The 6,035-nt window shown below is 47.5% G+C and overlaps 2 pseudogenes; both read left to right on the top strand.

Annotated features, from left to right (window-relative positions):
- The first annotated feature begins 3,392 nt into the window (after positions 1-3,392).
- On the top strand, positions 3,393-3,508 carry LOC149447746 (U2 spliceosomal RNA; annotated as a pseudogene).
- Positions 3,509-4,382: 874 nt separating this feature from the next.
- On the top strand, positions 4,383-4,499 carry LOC149447747 (U2 spliceosomal RNA; annotated as a pseudogene).
- Positions 4,500-6,035: the final 1,536 nt, after the last annotated feature.

Here is a 6,035-nt window from a genome sequence, read left to right on the forward strand (position 1 = left end):
AAACTGAGCTCCTAGTATTCCCCCCAGCCCGCGCCACCCCCACTGACTTCACCATAAATATCGCTAACACCATCCTCAGTCCCTCCCCTCATGCCAGGGTACTAGGTGTAATCCTAGGCTCCCATCTGTCCTTCCAGCCCCAGATCCAATCACTGCCAAAATCATGTAGACTTCACCTCCGCAACATCTCCAAGATACAACCGTTCCTAACCACGGAAACCACTAAGCAACCTATTCACTCCCTTGTCATATCCCTCCTCATTGGCCTACCTCATCGCAGGCTATCCCCCCTCCAGTCTATCATGAACGCCGCTGCCAGACTCATCCACCTTACTAACCGCTCCGTATCCGCCACCCCTCTCTGCCAATCCCTCCACTGGCTCCCAGTTGCCCAACAGATAAAACTCAAAACACTAACAATGACATATAAAGTCATCCACAACACTGCCCCAATTTACATAACCGATTTTATCTCTAAATATCACCCAAACCGTACTCTCCGCTCCTTGCAAGACCTCTTACTCTCTAGCTCCCTTATCTCCTCCTCCCATGGTAGTCTCCAAGACTTCTCCAGGGCGTCACCCATCCTCTGGAACTCCCTACCCCAATCTATCAGACTCTCACCTACTTTACTTGCCTTTAGACAATCACTGAAAACCTATCTCTTCAGGGAAGCCTATCCCGCCCTCTATTCATCCTGGAATCCTCTACTCTTCCAACCACTCCATCCCCCACAGTTGCTGTATTGTCTCCCACTATAATGTAAAGAGCTGAGCAAACCGTTGGCGCTATATAAATCCTGTATAATAATAATAATAATGTTCGCACAAGGAAAAAAAGCCATTGAACCGCAGGTCCCTGCAGGGAACTCATGAAACAGTAGGCTGAAATAACTTGCTTGCCTATAGCAGAGAGGGGGGTTAATATCAGCTAGGACTGCCCATAGGCGGTGTGCTGTGTTTTTCTGCCTAGTGTCCCACTCCTGTAGGTAGCACTATAAATCCTATGGTCAAGAATGAAGAAACACTGTATTCATTGATGAACCTAGGAGAAAAAAGGCTTTGCTTTTAGTTATACTTTAAATCTGATCCCCCCCCCCCAGTGAAAAGGCCTTTAATTGCATTATGCCCACTAAACTAGCAGAAATAGCAAGGCCTTTTATCAGCGGTTGGTTTGTGATGTGACCGTGTGCCAGCTGCGTCAACCTGCCATGCGATGTTACAAAATTAATATATGCAGAATACAAATCATAACAGCCATCAAATCCATACAGTGCAGCGCTGTCGCATGCTGGCAGATTTACTTCCAGGACTTAAATATCAAACTAAAAATCACAGACTGGACTGGTAACACACGGGGTGGGTGCAGCACAGCATAAAAACTAGATTGTGGACAAGTGCAGAGACACAGAAGGACTAATTTACTAAGGGCCCATTCAAACTTGCCTGTTTCTGTGCGTTGCACTAAAGTGCATTGAGCCAAGCATTTATGTGCGTTGTGTTAAGACAGCTCATTGATTATGAATGGGCTGCAAATGTACATGAACAAAAAGACAGATATGCAACACCACACACCAAAATGTACAGTAGTCTGTTATCACTCATTGTGGGCAGTACAATGCATGTGCATAGGAGCTGCATTCACTTGGTGCATTGGGGTGCCAATGAAAATAAATGGCACTGCAAAGCTATAACACACATGATGCGGTAATACCCATGTTAACGTGTGTGTCACCACAATGCACACATACTATACATCTCCACTGCACTTCAGACCGGGAGGCCCATTGGTATGGAGTGGTGCAGCAATGTGTGGGTGGTGCCACAATGACGTAAGCTGCAAAGGTGTGTTGTACAGGGGCGGACTGACAAGTCATGGGGCCCCCGGGCAATAGGGGATAATGGGGCCCCTGTGTCCTTGCCCACACCCAAAATAGCCTATGAAAAAGGTACCAGGGGCATCTCATGGGGCCCCCTACTGACCCCGGGCCCTCGGGCAGTGCCCGAGTGCTCGAACGGTCAGTCCGCCCCTGGTTGTATACTTGCTGCAGCCACCATGTTTTGCTTTGCAATGCAGCAAGTATTATACCTTCCCTCCTGACGCGTCCAGCTGGCAGTGTTATAATTGGGTTGCTGAAATGAACACAGATTACCCAATTCTCTTTGATAAATGAACCATTTCTATTTGTTTAGATACTCATCCCTATAATATGAAAATAGGATAATACGAGTAGCAGCCCCCTTACAGCGCTGGTGCCCAATCTGTAGACCTTTGGCACTTTCTATGTGGCCCTTGGGCCCCTGCAGTAATCTGTATTTTACTATTGCTCTGTAATTGCAGTAATTTCTAGCAGTCTCATGTAATGTGTCAACACAGTCTATTTCTTCTGACCTGAAGCACGTACCCAGTCTCCCAAAATACCTATAGTATATTTGCAATCTCTGAACATCTCTTTGTGGCAATCTTGTAGCCCAGCCTCTCTCATCCAGGGTTCCTTCACAGGGTGCAAAGGGGTCCTAAAGCAATTTCTGCTTCTCAGATTAAGTAACCAGTGAAACTGTAAGGGGGGTTCTTCCTGCTGACCAAAAATGTAAGGAACACTCCCATCCCACTGCCCATCGCAGTAATGTACCATGAGTTGTAATTAATAGCAGGAGTTTCCTGAGACCAGAAAATAATTTCAATGGGTTTTCCATAATAAATAGATTGAGAAAGGCTGCTGTAGTCTCTAACCATCTCCTATTGCATGTCTGCAGTCTTTTCACAACCTATGCTGTTTGTCTGCACTCCCCAACCATCCCTTTTAGCATGCCCATAGTCTCTGTCATCTCCCATTTCATGTCTGCACTCTCTGCCCATCTCCTGTACCATGTCTGCAGTCTCTGACAGCTTTCTGTCAGATTACACTCACTGAATATTATGTGCGGCCCTTTCTCGATGTCAAGGGTTGCACTTGAGGCCATCTATATCAAGAAAGTTGACCACCACAGGTGGAGGACTTTTCAATCTCTTACATACACCTCAGCGTACCTGGCACTCAGGGATTGCCTTGTTTCTACTGTTTAGTGTTTCTCAACTTATTTTCAGTCATGGCACCCTTTAAAATGTTGCACAATCTCGAGGCACACCATTCTAAAATGTAAAGAATTAAACTAAACGTTTTATATAATGCAACAAGATCCACACACATAGGATACCAAACCTTAGAGGCGATTTATTCTGCCAAAGCAAATACAACTTTGCACACTGTTACTGGCTAGTATTTAAATTTCTCTTCTCCCTAATGTGACCCCATTTCTGACAGAGCGGGGCAGGGGAGAGGCAAACAAGAATCCTGTGTAGGGGCCTGACATCCTCCTTATCAATCGATGACATCATTGGTTGTAAGGATCATCGCTTCTCGGCCTTTTGGCTAAGATCAAGTGTAGTATCTGTTCTTATCAGTGTCCAGTGGGGGTGCTCCCGACCATTCTAGCTTTGCGGGGATGGTTGTTGTATAGTACCCTCACTGGTATGATGGGGGTCCGGAAGGCTAGTACCGGAGGGACAGAAACCGGGGAGCGCCACGAGTTAAGCTGGGGCCCCGGGAGTAATTCCTCTGGGAAGACTGGAAAGACCCAGTACCTCCTGATTTGGACGGATCTACCTTGGTCTGGCCAGGGGCTGGGGACGCAAAAAGTCTGCAAACTCAGTGCCCCCTGAGGAAGACGCTCTCAGGGGTGTCACTAGTAACACTTGGGTGTGGGACCCCACGGTGTGAAGATGACACATGGCCACTGTTTTTCACCTCTTTTTGCACAGCGCCCTAAGGACCAGGTCTTTTGGCTAAGTCCAGGGCAATTTTTGCTACGGGCCTCAGGGCCTGGTCTGTGCACATTTCGGCACGGTACCTTTTTTTATTTTATTTACTTTACTTTATTTATTTATTATGCACTCCCACGTTTGTCACTTTTTTCTTTGCCTTATGTGTGTGTTTTTCACGGATGGAGGGTGTGGGTCCTCGGGCCTACCCTGAAGTCTAGGGGGAGGATGTGTGGCCATACGGTTCCTTCCTCCCCTGATCCCTAGAGGACTCTTCTTCGGGAGAGTCCCCTTGCCTAGTACTGAATGTCCGGCTTTGGCTGGGCATAGGGAACGGTGGTCCACCAGGCCTTTTGGCCAGGAGGACCAAGTGGGAACCTTGTCCCCGTCAGGAGCTTCGTGCCCCGGGGGATCAGGGTAAGCGGTCCAAGCCCCTTTAGGGGTAGGACACAGCACACCCCTAAGTGCACTTTTTCGTGTGGTGTTTTGCACTTGCACATTTTTTGTGAACACTTACGGGTTTTTACGTTATAGTTGCACGTTTGCGGACTTAAAAAAAAAAAAAAAAATTGGTTGTAAGGATCGCTTCTCAGCCTTTTGGCTAAGATCAAGTGAGTATCTGTTCTTATCAGTGTCCATCGGGGGTGCTCCACGGCCATTCTAGCTTTGCGGGGATGGCTGGTTGTATAGTACCCCCGATGGAATGATGGGGGTCTGGATGGCTAGTACCAGCTGGAACAGAAAGCGTGGCGCCCACGAGTAGTAGCTGGGGCCCGTGAGTAATTCTCCCGGGAAGACCGGAAGGACCCAGTTCCTCATGATTCGAGCGGATCTACCTTGTCTGGCCAGGGGTCGGGAAGGCAGAAAGTCTGCAAACCAGTGCCCCCTGAGTAGACGCCTCAGGGGTGCCCTTAGTAACACCTGGGTGTGGGACCCCACAGTGTGGAAATGGCACATGGTCACTGCGTTTACCACTTTTCCTGCATAGCGCCCTTAGGACCAGGCCTTCTGGCTACGTTCAGGGCAATTTTTGCTACAGGCCTCAGGGCCTGGTCTGTGCACTATTTGGCACGACCACTTTTTTATTTTCTATTTATTTAATTTATTCACCTCCCACGTTTTGTCACTTCTTCTTACTTTTGTGTGTGTTTTCTCACAGGTTGGAGGGTGTGGGTCCTCGGGCCTGTCCTGAAGTCTAGGGGGAGGATGTGTGGCCTTTTGGTTCCTTCCTCCCCTGTCCCTAGGGGGTTTTCTCTTCGGGAGAGCCCCCTGGCCAAGTACTGTGTGGCTGGCTTCGGCTGGCCACAAGGAACGGTGGTCCACCAGGCCTTTTGGCCAGGAGGACCAAATGGGAACCTTGTCCCTGTCAGGAGCTTCGTGCCCCGGAGGATCAGGGTAGTGGTCCATCCCCTTCAGGGGAAGGACAAAGCACACCCCCTAAGTGCACTTTTTCGTGTGGTGTTTTACACTTGCACTTTTTTTGTGATTCACTTACAGGTTTTTTCGTTATCTGCACGTTTGCAGACTTAAAAAATTGGTTGTAAGGATGCCAGTGGCTGGAAGGTTGCATAATGATAACATATGGCTTTGTGTAAGTAAAAGGCAGGCTGCATCCACCCGCTGGCCGGTAAACAATTTTGAGCAATTTTTAGGCATTTTGCCAAGGCACCCCAGAAGAAACCTAAAGGAACCCTGGTTGAAAAGCGCTGGTCTAGTGATTTAGTAGAAACTGTCAATTGTATAATAAAGTAATATGAAAGAGATGCCCTTTAGGGTGCATCCACACCTGTGAATGCACCCTTAACGTGTTTATAGTAGAACACACTGAAATGGCTTCAAGAAAAGTTCTTGTTTATCGTATAGCTGTACAAAATCTTTTGTACTGTTAAGAGATGAGGTTAGATCACATTTCAAATGGCTTAGAAAGAGTACAACTGTATGCCTAACAAACAAATTCAGTGCTGGCTGTGTCCCTGGAAACCTAGATGTTACCCATGAGAATGTGCTTTAAGAAAGCCAACTTTAAAAGGGAGCTCTACCTGTATATTAAATACAAAATGGAGACTTTAAAGCATAACTCTGAGTGAGGCCCACTTGCTCACCCTTCAGCCATCACAATACATATTTGTGGTTGGGCTTGTAGGTGGGGCCAGGCATTTGGTACCCAAAATGGAGGGAAGGCACATGGAGACAACGGAATGCAGCAACAAAAAATGGCAATAAAGTCTGTTCAA

This window comes from Staurois parvus, unplaced genomic scaffold, assembly GCF_062004578.1.
Source record: "Staurois parvus isolate SC_StPar_1 unplaced genomic scaffold, SC_StPar_1.0 ptg000671l, whole genome shotgun sequence".
Taxonomy (NCBI): Eukaryota; Metazoa; Chordata; class Amphibia; order Anura; family Ranidae; genus Staurois; species Staurois parvus.